The 15,418-nt window shown below is 49.2% G+C and overlaps 1 protein-coding gene across 2 annotated transcripts in view; it reads right to left on the reverse strand.

Moving 5' to 3' along the window:
- Positions 1-15,418, reverse strand: part of LOC119187710 (cell division cycle and apoptosis regulator protein 1) — a 274,460-nt gene that overhangs the window by 218,294 nt on the left and 40,748 nt on the right. The window lies entirely within an intron of this gene.

Below are 15,418 nucleotides of genomic sequence, written 5' to 3' on the forward strand. Positions count from 1 at the left end.
AACCCCCCTCGTTAGCTCAGGTGCGTGGTGACGCTAATATATATTATATTATATAAGGGAAAGAAATGTATACTCAAGGGCTCGTTTTTCCGTGTTTTGACACATTATTGAGATCTTACAGACAATAATGCCAAGGAAAGTATAGGCAAAGTTATTAGACCGAATTGTAATGTAATTGTGAAGAAAGAAAAGTGCGTGAAAAGATGACTTGCCATGGGCAGGAACCGAACCTGCGACCTTCAAACAACGCGTTCGATGCTCTATCACTGAGCCACCACGGCGGCTATCTTCCCAGCCACTTTATTGGGTATATATTTGAATTCAAACGATGGAAGTGTGGTTCAGCCCCACCAGCAGCCATGGCGGCGAGTGTGGCACACTTTTTATGAGCCTGTGGCGTCACGTAGCACGTGAACTTATTACCAGCTGGCAGCTGACTAATAGTCTCTCGTATACAACCTAAAGACACCAAGTCTGCCAGTACGAGACCCTCGTAATGAATAAGGAAAGGAAGTGTATTATTTGGTCTAATAACTTCCCCTATACTTTCCTTGGCATTATTGTCTGTTAGAGCTCATTATTATTGTCAAAACACGAAAACACGAGCCCTTTAGCATACACATCTATCTCTTATGCATTACGAGGGTCTCGTGCTGGCAGACTTGCTGCCTTTAGACTGCATATGATGGACTATTGGTCAGCTGCCTGCTGGTAATAAGTTCGCGTGCTAAGTGACGTTACACAGGCTCATAAAAAGTGTGCCACACTCGCCGCCATGGCTACTGGTGGCGCTGACTGACACTGCCTATTTAAATTCATATATATACCCAATAAAGTGGCTGGGGGGATAGCCGCTGTGGTAGCTCAGTGGTAGAGCATAGAACACGTTATTCAAAGGTCGCAGGTTCAGTTCCTGCTCACGTCCACGCCGGCGCATGTTGTCAGATGGGGAAAGTGGCTCAATGAGAAACTTCATTGGCGAGGTTTGCTCCAAAACGCGGTAAGGTTCCTCATACTTTGGGACGAGCTTTGAGGAAAGGCCGGGGGTTTGGTAAGGAACAGCCAGCCAAAAAGTGATCCCGGGGAATAGCTGTGGCTTCGTGAAGAGTCGGCATTGTTTTTTTTTCTCGCACTCCTGTTCTTGTGACGTAAAGGTGCGAGCGAGTTCACGGCACTCTTCCACTTTTCGGGCAGCTTCAGACACAGGTGGGCATTCGGATGCGTCAGGACGGTATAGAAGGAGAGTGTCGATTATGTGGGAATGTTCGCGTCTCTAAAGAAGAAAGAAAGGTGAAAATCTAGTGGTAGACTGTGCCGCGGTGTTGTATGCAAACGTGACGAATGGAAGAATGCGATACCAGTTAGTATGATCAAATGTCACATACATCGCGAGAATATCGCCAAGGTGCGGTTAAATCTCTCCATGAGCCCGTTAGTCTGTGGGTGGTATGACGTGGTCTTGCGATGAACAACGTGGCATTCAGAAAGCAGAGCCGCGACGACTTCTGATAGGAAGGCTCGACCTCGGTCACTTAATAGTTCTCGAGGTGCACCATGTTGTAGTACGAAGCGATGGAAGACGAAGGACGCTACGTCCCACGCAGTGGCACTTGGAAGGGCGGCAGTCTCAGCGTAGCGTGTTAAATGGTCTACAGCAACTATGATTCACCGATTTTTATCTAATGTTATTGGTACAGGGCCATAGAGATCAATTCCGATTTGATCGAAAGGTTTGGCAGGGTACGGAAGCGGCTGAAGCACACCGGCCGAGTGGAAAGGTGGTGATTTGCGGCGCTGACAGTCAGGGCAGCACATAAGAAATTTTTGAACAAAATTCTACATTGCGCGCTAGTAGAAGGGATGGTGAATACGTTCGTAAGTTTTTAAAACTCCGGCATGGCCACATTGAGGATCGTCGTGAAAGGAGGCGCGTGTTTGTGATCGCAAGCTGCGGGGGACAACCAAGAGCCACTTACAACCTTCAGGGGCATAGTTGCGTCGATGTAGCAGCCGATTACGAATTGCAAAATGAGCAGCTTGATACCTGAGGGATCATGGATACCTCAGTGATCGACAATCCAGAGTGACAGTCAAAAAGGGAAGCGATCCACAGGTCCTTGTGTTGTTCACTGGCAAAGGAGTCTAGGTCGAAAAATGCGACAGAGTTGGTACCAGTGGTTCCGCAGGTCGAGTAGGAGGTAAAGGCGAATGGGACAGGGCGTCGGTGTCAGAGTGCTTGCGTCCACTGCGATAGATGACGCGAATGTTGTACTCCTTAATTCGCAGTGCCCAGCGAGCTAGGCGGCCAGAAGGATCTTTCAATAGGCGAGCCAACAAAGGTGGTCCGTTACCAGGTCGAATGGGCGACCGTACAAATAAGGACAGAACTTCCGAAGTGCCCACACTAGCGCTAAGCACTCCTTTTCAGTGATGCTGTAATGGGCCCAGCTTTAGTGAGCATGCGACTCGCATAAGCGACGTTGTATTCGGAATAGCCTGGCTTGGGCTGGACGAGGACAGCGCCAAGACCAACCCCGCTAGCGTTTGTGCGAACTTTCGTTGCAGCTGTTGGGTCGAAATGCCGAAGAATGGGAGGAGAGGATAGCAGACTACGGAGCATGGCAAAAGCGACGTCGCAGTTAGGAGACCAGGATGAAAAGTCTGCGCCACCGTGTAGAAGGTTGGTCAGTGGTGACACGATCGACGCGAAATTTCGAACAAAGCGCAAGAAGTATGAGCATAGTCCGACGAAACTGCCTAATTCTTTCAGTGTAGTAAGTTTCGGAAACTCAATGACTGCACGAACTTTGGCAGGGTAGGGTAGAACACTATGCTTGGACACGATGTGCCCCAAGATGGAGAGCTCTCGCACGGCGAAGCGGCACTTTTTAAGGTTCAGTTGGCACCCAGCATTGGTTAAACAGGTGAGAACCAGTTGGAGCCGAAGCAGATGTGTAGGAAAATTGGGACAGAAAACGACAATGTTGTTAAGGTAGCATAGACACACAGACCACTTCAGTCCAGGCAGTGTGTTGTCCATGAGTCGTTCAAACGTGGCAGAAGTATTACAAAGCCCAAAAGGCATTACGTCAAATTCGTACAGGCCATCTGGTGTAACGAACTCAGTTTCCTGGCGATCAACTTTTGCCATCGGAACCTGCCAGTATCCAGATCGTAAGTCTAAGGAGGAGAAGAATTCGGCTCCTTGGAGGCTGTCAAGGGCGTCATCGCTGGGCGGTAATGGATAGACGTCTTTTCGCGTCACCTTGTTTAATCGCCGGTAGTCGACGCAAAATCGAATCGATCCATCCTTCTTTCGAACTAGAACGACAGGAGATGCCCAAGGACTGTACGACGGTTGAATAACGGGATGGCGTAGCATCTCTTCGACCTGGTCATGGATGACGTGATATTCTGCAGCAGAGACATGATACAGTCTTTGACGCAATGAGATACAGTCTTTGACGCAAATTAAGAAGCTCGGTGCGTTCTTGAGCACTTAAGGTGTCGGCGATGGAACTCGAGATGTCACTCGAGGAGCATTCCAGTGGGAAAAAGGCAAAGAGTTCGGTCGAGGCGCTACTGCGCCATTCGTCTGGCATGTTAAAGAAAAAAGAAGAATCAAGGTACTCCACTCGACCGAGACATTTGCCGGCAAGTAGCATAAGCGGTGCAGAAAGGGGGTTGTGAACGAAAATATTGTTTGGCCAGCAGTGATGTCAAGTGTAGCGAAAGGCAAGGCAACGGCTCTGCGGCTCATGAAAGTGTTGGAAGGTGTAAACATTACCGTAGCATTGTTATGGTCATCGCAGCAAACAGGGACAACGGCAAGAGATGCTGGCGGAATTTCAGTGTCCTCACACACGATGAGTTTTGGTGCCTGATCAAGAGTTTCGTGCAAAGGTTCGTCACACAGGTGCGAAAAGTGAACTTCAGCGCATGCGCAGTCGATGACGGCATGATGATGTGACAGAAACTCCCACCCAAGGACAATGTCATGCGAGCACACCGAAAGGACGATGAACTCAACAACGTACATAGAGCCTTGGATGAATATGTGAGCCCTACAAAGTGCCGAGAGGTCGAACTGGTTGTGCGCTACCCGTACGAAGCGATAGTCCAGAGAGCAGCGTGGTCACTTTGCGTAGGAAGCGACAGAGCTGGGCAGCTATAACAGAAACGGCAGCACCTGTGTCGACGAGGGCAAAGGTAAAAACACCATTGACAGATATGGTGACGACGTTAGCAGGTGAAGTGCAAGGACTTGGACATTTCAATGACAACGCAGCTCTTGCCTCTGGAACTGCAGCAATCAGTTTTCCCGGTTGGAGAAAGCGGGTCAGCGACGCATTGGGGACAGTGATAATCTGCGAGGAGATGGAGAGGGAGAAGAGTGAGTCTGGGATGGGGCTGGGGTGACTGAGACTCTGGAAGGTTAGTGTAGCCAGTATACTGCGATGAGGGATGGGGAGCAGGTAGGTGCATGGGCTGTGGGTCATACAAGAACGGCCGAGTAGCATCATGGAGTGGTTGGAAGCAACGGCGACAATACTGTGCCACGTGTCCTAAAGTACCACAGGCGTAGCACATCGGTCGATTGTCAGGAGTGTGCCAGGAATCGCTGACTCGCAGTGCGGCCCAAGGTGTCGAAAGAGAGACGGAGTGGGAAGCAACTGAAGACATGGGTGGCAAATGCTGCTGGTGGGGTCTGCTGCGTACCACCTGGGCATACGTAAGAGACGCGGCCACGGGCTGCATAGCCTGCGCATAGGAAACAGGCGTGGCCACAGGCTGCTTGTGGGCAGCGACGGGAACAGCCTGACCTACCTCTTCGGCAATAACGTCGCGGAGCAGTAGGGAAGACGAGAGGACGCAGCTGCTGCATGAAGGGAATCAACGACAGTTGCCGAGCTGCTACTTCACGCACAAAGTCTTTAATCTCTCGCTGGGTCGATGAGTGATCGGGAACAGAAGTAAGACTGGAGAGCGAGTCAGGGCGCGCTGCTTCCTCAACCCATCAAAACTTTGACATAAAGTGACAAGTTCCGCAATGTTGGCAGGATTACGGGCCAGGAGCATCTGAAATGCGCCGTCATTTATCCCTTTGAGAATGTGCTGAATCTTCTCAGACTCAAGCATTGCAATGTTCAGACGGTTGCAAAGATGAACAATGTCTTCGATGTAACCGGTGAGTGATTCCCATGGCTTCTGTGCGCGAGTCCGCAAACGTTGTTCAGCCCTGGACTTGCGGACAGCGAGTCGGCCAAAAATGTCAGCAAACGACGTTTTGAAGATGGACCACGTCGGAATGTCATTTTTGTGGTTGTTATACCACCTTTCGGCAACGTCAGCAAGGTGAAAGATGACGTTAATCAACTTGTCCATGTCATCCCACTTGTTGTTTGCGCTTACCAGTTCGTAGTGGGTGAACCGGTCTTCCACGTCGGTCTCATCAGCTCCGCTACAGACCTCGGGCTCTCGCAAGCGAGGAATGCCGGGGGTGCTGGAGGATGGAGTGGAAGAGCCAGGTTGCGTGTTGTTGGCGGCCATGAAGGGAGGTATGTCGGTTGCGCAGCTCCAGGTTTAGGCGACGGCGAATGGCAGCCCTCCACCAATTGAAAAGGGGTTTATTGGCGTGTGTTGCGACAGCGGCTCTTCGATGAAAATACAATCGGGACAGAGCAACGTTCACGCAGATGTCGGCGACGATCAGCACGAGGCGAGCGAGACGAGCCCAGAACCCAGTACACAAGTGGTGGCGATGCTGCTTGCCAATGATGCGTTTTCTTCACAATATATACATACTGAGAGTAATATATTAATGCACCAGTTTGTCTTCGTGAAGATAAGAGATATGGCACAAGGAGAGCGTAGTCAACAAGGATAAATATATTTCCCAACACAGTTCCGGGAGGGGTTCTCCCTTCCTTAGAGGATGAGTTGAACTAACGTGGACGTTCAAACTTGGTTGCTGCCGCGTCCTTCACGCCTTGAAAGAGGTTTGTGAGAACACTGTGAACGCTGAACACGAAACCAGACTGTTAGGAAATAAATATATTTATCCTTGTTGAAAACGCTCCTGTTGTGATGTATGTGTGTGTGTATATATGATATGGCACAATGGGAGCCATATCATATCCTATATCCATATTGTGCCATATCCTATACCTTCACGAAGACTAACTAGCCCATTGAATTATTACTCCCAGTATATACAGTTGAGCCCGCTTATAACGAACCTGAGTGGGACACGGCATCCGTTAGCTGTATCTCGAAGTTCGTAGTAAATGAAACACAGCTTTTGAAAAAAAGTTGCAGGTGAAATCACAAACGTTTCTGGCCCCCAAAAGCCCGTGATGCAGAAGCAATAAGGGCGGTCTAGAGTTCATTTAAAACGGCAGGGTGCTCGTTCACCGAGGCCCGTGGCATAAGCTACATGAGGCACTGGCTCCGAAGTTTCGTCGTTCTCGCAATCCCATTCCTTCAAATCGCTCTTGCCACATACTTCATTCACAATGCCCCAATCCGTGTACGGTTACGCAGTGTCGGCATCATCATCGGCCGTAATTAAACAATTGCAACAGATGTCCCACCCACTCTCTCAGGTCGCCGTCGACGACGCATTGCCACAAATCGACCCCGCAGTGGTTCTGTTCGTAAGCTTCAGGCTTGGCATTGGGCCTGACGTCGACGAAGTCGGCCTCGCAAAACAGTTTCGCGAGCATGTAGCCGTCACCGCCGCCCACGAAATATTCACCATCTCCACAGCGGAATACCGGGACGCCCAAAGCGGCAAGTTGGCTGCCAGGTGGTCAACAGCTATGAGTAAGGGCTCCACAACGCGGCACCTAACGCGCGGATTACGCTGAAGTCAAGCGGTCCCGCTTGCGCCGTTTTGTTGAGCGGCAGGAAAAAGCGTGCTAGTCCTCCCGTCGACCATCATGACCACATGCGGACACCAAGAGCGAGCAAGACGCGCACACGCGACACACATGCCAGAACGCGTGGAAGAGCTCTAGGCCTGTTTCCAGTTAAAAAAGGAAACTAATTCGAGCCAGCGTGGCGGGCATCGCGGAGCGGTGGAGACGAGCGAAGGCATTTCCTTCCTCCGTGGGCGAAGGGGTTGTGATCAAGAGAGGAGAGCAGATTTGCGAGAGAAGGGCAAGGAGTTGCGATAGAGAGGGGAGGATGCGGCAGGAGGGCAACCTTGAAAACCAAAACACACGGGACGGAGGTAGGTTGGTTAGCTTGCTTGAAAGGTTCGCGAACTCGCCCATAAAACTTGGAAAAGAGTGCCTACATGCGCAGAAGTCAAAGCACGGCTGCTTGGTTCGGTGTGCATGGCGATGTTCGAAGAATCAGCGGCGGTGATAAAAAAATCGTTTTGTTGCTCCGGCGGGCTTCCGTGGCCTCACGAAGTTCGATATTTCACGATTCGTTCCGCGCAAATTAAAAGCCGTTCTCGCGTTTCCGCACTCACGCGCAAGGCTGCTGAGGCGAGTGCGAAGTGAGCGAAAACAAATGCTAAACATGAAACGAATTGAGAATTATTAGAGTCGGTAGGGTAGCATTTGCACGTGCACTAGACGTAAACTATCGGATACAATCGGTGGCCGACGATGTTGGCAAATGGTCTGGTCACTCCAGGCCGGAGACGCCAACGACAGTACCAGCGATCAAAAAAAGGGGAGATGGCAGACTCATCTTGGAAAGATCGGTGGCAGTGTGAAAACACGGGCCCCGTCTGGGGATGCGGAGTGAGAGTAGCGGGGGGGGGGGGGGGGGGGTAGACAAAGCATGGAGGGAGGTGTAACAAAAAGCGGTCGGGGCATGGAGGAAGGAAACAGCTTTACTTCCTCCATGGGTCGGGGAGAGCGGCAACTAGAGGTTCGCGGAGGCAGGGTCAGCGTTTAACAATAAGAATGTATGGGCCCCCCGCCGATGCCTGATAGATGGTCGAAACTGGTTTCCCGGTAAGTCAGCAGACCGCTGACTCCATTCGCTGTAACCGATCAGCGGCTCTCGGAGTAAGCGCGATTTTGTGCCATTGAACCAATGTATAATTTCACGGTCACGCGGATAATGTTCGTTCTAAGCGAAAGTTCGTTTTACGTGGAGCCGTTATACGTGGGCTCGACTGTATGTATGTATGTATGTATGTATGTATGTATGTATATATATATATATATCTACACATACATATATACGAGGAAGGATGTCTTTCTGCGGAGCGAACATTGCCTTTTCGGCCGGGGTCGTCTGCGTGCGCGCTTCTCTCATGAGTGAACAAGATGTGGGGGGGGGGGGCTTATGGTTGTCACGCTCTTGCGGCAACGATCAGCGCGCGGCTCTTGCCCACACAGCAGGCAAGGGCTTCTAAGGGCTGCGCTCTCTGAACGTGAAAAAACAATGCCAAAAGTGTAGCTGGAGCAGCCGTCCACATATAGATGCGCTCCACACAAAGCGACGACACGCGGTGTATAACCTTTAGTACCAGCATGCGCTGCCCACGGGAGGCGCTCCTTACCAACGCCGTCACTATGTACGAGCCTTGTTGTGGTCATCTACTGTGTCCACACAGCAGAAAACTTGGTTCGTACTTAGCAAGCACACGTTTACTAAAATTATTATTGCACCTAAAAATGCTAGCCTTGCTCCGTAAAACATTCGAAATATGTTGCTATTGGATCTATTGCTTTGCCCTTTAGCAAAACTGTGACATTTTATTATCCCCTCACGAACTCATTTTTTGTTTAATTAACCAACTTTTGAACTATTGGCTGTAGACCCAACGTATGAACACAAAGTTGTAAGCACCTGTTCTACTTTCTCCTGTAACCATTCAGTGAATTGTTTCCTTTGCGATATGTCTCATGTAGCCATTTTTTCCATGTTGCAAAGAAGCGTTACTTAGAAGTGTGGCAGTTTGGGCTAGTTGGTATGATATTACGATAGTTATAGTGCGAGAACAGAACGGCGACAAAAAGACAAGAAGGACACGAGCGCTCGTGTCCTTCTTGTCTCTGTCGTCGTTATGTTCTTACGCTATAACAATCGTCATGCAAAGAAGCCTCGCAAAATATAAAAAAATCCGTGTGACAAAGCACTTACACACTAATATGGGCCGCTATCAAGCCCACAATCTGCACAATTGTGGCCACATGGACCAGCAGAGTGTTTTGACGATGGCTGGAATACAAGCCTCTGGCCTTGTCAGATGATGGTGCAAGCTGCTGGCTGGGGAGGCGAAAAAGCGCCCATAAAACGCTACAGGTGAATTTGTTCGCCAATTGCTCACTTGAGAGTAGCACAAAAGCAGTGTGTAAACACCCAGTGATGTAGCTATTTGTTTATTTCATGGGTTTTCTTTGCAATGTAGAAAAAAAGGATTACGTGAGACTATCATTCAGGAAACAATTGAGTCAAAGGTTTCTGAAGGTGCTTTACCACTCTGTGTTCATACTTTGGGTCTTCAGCTAAAGAAACGGTTTGTTAATTAAACATCATTCATAAGTTAGTTAAGGAGACGTAACCATAGTTCAACGTGAACACTATGCAATTTGTTCAATTGGTTTTAGATGACCCCTTAATTCTTGAAGTCTTTGTTCAAGTTACCTGGGATGACCTGTATATGAGCAATAAAATTATGAACTCTACTTCCTCTAATCCACTTTGATGGCATTAGGGTGAAACTAGAACTTTTTCCAACTGCACAGTGCATTCAAGCTCTCTTGTGTAGCTGCAGTATATTCGAAAGAAAGCAGCCCACGAATTGAGACCAACCACAAAGTGTTAGCTATGCCAGGACACAAATAATGCAACTGAAGCTCCATCCTTGCTTGGTTGGATAGCCATTTTTGTGCCTCAACGAGTCTTCCAGAAATCTGAAACATAATTTCTCAAAAGTTGCTTTTATATTTTTGAAATTTCGACCATCAGTACATTTTGAGAATTTACAAAAAAAATTGATTGTACATTTATATGGCCGATACAGAGAGCTTTAATATTCAAGCCATGAATGGCTGGGCCTACAAACCATTTCAATCCTCTAATAAGCCTCGTCAACACATGTATTGCTAACAATGGTCAACATGGTTACCTGCTACATTTTATAATTGCACTCAGGTAGACTTCTCTAAGACTTCTTGGTCAGCACAAACATGTTGTTACACTTTACTCATTCTGAACTTGCATGCTCACAGCAAAAAAAAAAAAAAACATTATTGCCTATTTGTTTACAGCTTATGTACAGGTGTCATGGTAATCAAATCATCATAAATTTGTGACGAGGCTTCTACTATTATGCTTTAACCTTATAGGCCTTTGAGAATTAATAATGTATATATACGATGCCGCAAACAAGTCTCAAATGGTCGATGCCAGAATTTTGTGATGCTGTCTGAATGCTCGAAAGTACATCTTAACAAAGGCAGAACACGGCACACACAAACTGATTGGTGAAACAAGGGATACTGCTTTTCATCGCTAGGCATTTTCTTGAATCTGACCAGATAGCTTTTGCCGAGTTCAGTGCTGCTCGAATTCAAATTGAATATCAATGAGTTTTGATATACTATACCTTGTTGCTTTTCCTGTAGCTCACTCTACACTGATTACAAAGGAGAACAAGAATGTCGCAGCATTTTCAGCAGTCCAAGTATCATAAAAAAATGCCCCCCTCCCCGAAGGGAATCGTGATGAAATATGAATGCATTTCTTGCACCAAGAGAGCGTAACATTGTCGTCAGACATTCGCATTCACCGAGTTCTGCCATCGCCTTGAGAGGCGCCCAGCCAGCGAACGGTTGAGAGTGAGGAGCGAGCCGACAGAAGAGTGGGGCGCCAGCTTTCTCGGCTCGGCGTTGGCGTTTCACAGCAGCGTCTTGAGCACACATTGCCAGGTGTTCTTGAGAGGCACCCAGCCAGCGAACAGTCGAGAGTGAGGCCCGAGCAAACGGGAGAGTGGGGCGCAGGGAGGAGAGGAAGCGAACGGCAAGAGAAGGAGCGAGCTTATAATATTGACTGAGAAGCTAGTAAGAGAAGGAGCGGCGAAGCACTGCGCCTACCCTCTCCAACACTCCCTCGCACCACATGCTCCGGTTGCCAGGGGCGAGGACACGGAGAAAGAAGTATTTGAGGAGAAGAAATTCCCAGGCCGCACCAGCGCGCAAGGGCGACGTGATAGCGTCATGAAGCAATGTGGTTTACGCCAACGCTCGGCAGATGATGCTTTCGGCGTGTTGCCATCTTTTACATGCGCTTCTATAGACGCGACGCACAAAAATCGTGATAGTACTTCGTACATTGCAAATTTTTTTCAAATTTTGTGTGTAACATGAATACGTGAGGGATATTTCAGCGGCAGTTATTAACTGATACTACTAGAATTACGACAACAAAGCGCCTGAAAAGAGTGGCTAGTAATGGCCTGGAGCACACGGCATCTGCCACATGCACGCGTCTCTCGCTCCTCGCTCGCATGTTGTGGGCGTGCATGCGTGGGTGGCCTGGGGAGGGAAAGTTCCCCACAAGTTGTCGCGAATCTCTTTGCAATATGCTGGCTCAGTGGCTTCAGTGCATTGCGCCAGTGGCGCTCACTGTTCGCGTGATTTTCCCGCTGCAATAAAGGAGAAGGCTTTGCAGTATTCGAGCAATGTTTTTTCAGTATGGGGCGGAAATGTGTTGTGCCAAACTGCAACAGTCGTTACGCGTCCTGCAAGAAGTTCCTAGTCACCAGGTGAGGTTGGAAGATAAGGCTCACGGCATACCTAGGAAAGATCGCGAGCTGACGCCTTATGACTACATTTGTGAGAAACATTTCTCGGACGGCTACTATGCCACGCCATGTCACATGACACATAGACATGTTGCATGACACTGCATGACATTCGTATAGTTTTCTTTTCTTTTCGAAGCAGCTTCCAGCAGTGTTGTAGCTCTGTAGTCAAACAGCTGCATGCCATGGAGAACGCGTGGGTGCGATTCCTACCTAGAACCGAAGACATTTGCATCTGTCTCCATTTATTGGTCATTGACAAGGTTGATTTTTTTTTCCCAACCAAGGACGACGAAATGGACCTTTCTGCGAAACGAGCTCTGTAACGCTGTCGCATGAAAATTTGGAGCCGGAGAGGACGCACAGAAACACAACCAGTTGGAGCGGAGTGGCCTTGAAAAAGAGCGTAGTAAGAGCAGCGCGTGTGTGTTTCCTCCGCTAGCGGAGTTTCCCAACAAAGGGCGCGTAAATGCAGTGCTCGATTTCGTGACCTTTTCAGGGTGCCCAATCGAGCGCAGTTTCGACTCCTCAAGAATTCTTGCTCAGTGGGCGAGAATAAGCGCGCGCACCCACAGCTGTTTCTATGCGAGAGGGAGTGAGAGTGGAGAGATAACACCTGCTGCCGCGCGGACAACGCCGAATGCCTGACATAGCCCGACTAAGAAATGCATTCGCATTTAAAAAAAACAACATGTGTTTCTATACCGCATTTGCAAAGTGTGTAGACAAATGTACTCCGAGCACGTGCATCAGTCATGCAGTGTTGTCTGCTCAGTCGGGCATAACTAAGATGGTACTGATAGTTGCAATAGCACCTACTAAATGGTGCTGCGTATTTTGCATAAGGTCTACTGTCCATCACCAAAAATAAGTCCGAAGTGGCTGAAGTATGCACAACTAAGTACCATGCTGTCGGTATGATGCTTTAGTTACATACACTTAGATGCTGCCCACTGCGATTCAATATGGCGCCACAGCAAGTACAAGATGGCATGGCAGAAATCTAAGCTATGAGACACCCTGTATGATGGTGGCACTGTCATCAAAACACCCCGATTTCCAGATGTCACCTTGACATCAGACCTGGGGCCATATCCTTTCAGCAAAAGTTGACCAGCTAGGCCTGTAGCCAGTTGCTATAACTCCAAATTGGTAGCAACGTATTATGTTTGATTTTAAGCAAGTTTTATCCACTGCTCACCACCAGCTAAAGTGTTAACAATGTGGGCAGACTATCACTCTGACCACTGGCCAAGTGCAAAAAGCTGAAAAAGTATTAGCAGCAGGCATCGCTACAACTTTATTATGCCAAATGAAATGTCACGGACATATGAAAGCTTTCTCAAGAGAGGCCATTCAAAGAGGCAACTAGGGAAAAGCTTCTTCAACCTTCCACTATATGCCCTTCTGAAGGTCCTACCCGAAAAACGCTGCGTCGGTCCCTGCCAGAGACAAGTTATGTTTTCGTCTACTTTACTTTCTTCAGATCTATATCATAATTATTACAATATGCTTAAAGCAGTACAATTATTACTCTTAATTCCTTCCTTGGCTTTAATTGATTGATATGTGGGGTTTAATGTTCCAAAACCACCATATGATTACGAGAGACGTCGTAGTGGAGGGCTCCGGAAATTTTGACCACCTGGGGTTCTTTAACGTGCACCCAAATCTGAGCACACGGGCCTACAACATTTCCGCCTAGATCGGAAATGCAGCCGCCGCAGCCGGGATTCGATCCCGCGACCTGCGGGTCAGCAGCCGAGTACCTTAGCCACTAGACCACCGCGGCGCGGCTTCCTTGGCTTTATTATCTGCTGGTTTTTCATTGAGAGAGGACAGCAGCTCAACACACTACCACACTGGAAGGTATCAGAAAGATGGCAAAGTAGCAAAAATAAACCCTTTTTCATCACTTGACCGCAACCACTATGTTGTGACAGCTCGACACCCATGCCATTCACAGAAAATTACACCAATACAAAAATTACTACTAGTCAGCTACACCTAGGTGAAATGACTTAAAACAGTTTTCACACAAATTAACTTACCGTATAGAGCGGAATATAGGTCGGGATTTTTTTCCAAAAAATGTCAATGAAAAGTCACCCCTCGACCTATATACCGGCCCTTGGCATAAACCAAGTGATTGTCTGGCAACAAGAAGTGTCGCATGCTTTTCGGGCATCAGCATCGACATCGCCTCTTTGGGCCGACGCCATTGCTCTTGTTCATTTAGTGTTCATAGCATGGGTGGTTCGTAGCGAGTGTCGACGTTACTCTGCGACTAGCCATGAATACGGGGACGCGGCGCCAGTTCACCGCTGCGTTTAAAAGTTATTGAATTCGCGGAGGCGAATGGCAACATGGCGAAACAGCGGCAGTTTGGAGTGTCTGAGAAAAGCGTCGGGTACTGGCGCAACCAAAAATCCAAACTGTCGGTGTGTAACGTGAGTAAGACGTCGTTTCGCGGTCGCCGAGCTGTGCACTAGAAACTCGAAGACAAAGTGGCGGATTTCGTCCGCGAGTACCGTGCCAGATCCCTGCCGGTGAATGCGGAGCTCATTCGATCAAAAGCCGTCGAGCTCGCCCGTGAAGCCGGTCTATCAAAGAAAGACTCCAAGGGATCCATTTATTGGGTCCGTCGCTTCATGCGACGCAAGGGATTTGCCCTTCGACGGCGCAAGCCGATATGCCAGAAGCTGCCGGAGGCGTACGAGGACAAATTGATAGAGTTTCAACTCTACGTGAACAGCCTCCGGCGGCAGCATGGCTACATACTAGGCCAGATCGGCAATGCCGACGAAACGCCGGTGTGGTTCGACAAGCCGTCGTCCACGACTGTTTGCGAACGCGGGGCAAAAGAGGTGAAGCTTTTGTCGACCGGAAGCGAGCATTTGTGCTTCACCGTTATGCTTTCCTGCACGGCCGACGGCAGAAAGTTGCCCCCCTTCATCATCTTCAAGCGGAAGACGATGCCGAAGGAGGCCTTCCCGCGGGATGTCGTCTGCGTCAACAAGAAGGGGTATATGGACGAGGCCCTAATGCACGAGTGGATCCGGACAGGAACCGGCGGCCCGGAGCGCTCCTGCAGCACCGGAACATGCTCGTGTTGAACGCGTTTCGCGGGCACTTGGCCGCATCGGTGGAGAGCCTTCGCGACGAAAAGACTGATTGATTGATATGTGGGGTTTAACGTCCCAAAACCACTATATGATTATGAGAGACGCCGTAGTGGAGGGCTCCGGAAATTTAGACCACCTGGGGTTCTTTAACGTGCACCCAAATCTGAGCACACGGGCCTACAACATTTCCGTCTCCATCGGAAATGCAGCCGCCGCAGCCGGGATTTGAACCCGCGCCCTGCAGGTCAGCAGCCGAGTACCTTAGCCACTAGACCAACGCGGCGGGGCTCGCGACGAAAAGACGGATTTTGTCGTCATTCCGGGAGGGATGACGTCAACACTCCAACCGCTGGACGTCGTCCTTAGTAAACCTTCTAAGGACTGTGCGCGTGCGCTGTACACCGAATGGATGGCTGACAACAACCCGCGGACCCTGACAGGCCGGCTGCGCAGGCCACCTTTCGCGACAGTTTTTGGTTGGGTCTCCGAGGCATGGAAGTCTCTGCCTGAAGAGATG

The sequence above is a fragment of the Rhipicephalus microplus genome, chromosome X (assembly GCF_043290135.1).
Source record: "Rhipicephalus microplus isolate Deutch F79 chromosome X, USDA_Rmic, whole genome shotgun sequence".
NCBI lineage: Eukaryota > Metazoa > Arthropoda > Arachnida > Ixodida > Ixodidae > Rhipicephalus > Rhipicephalus microplus.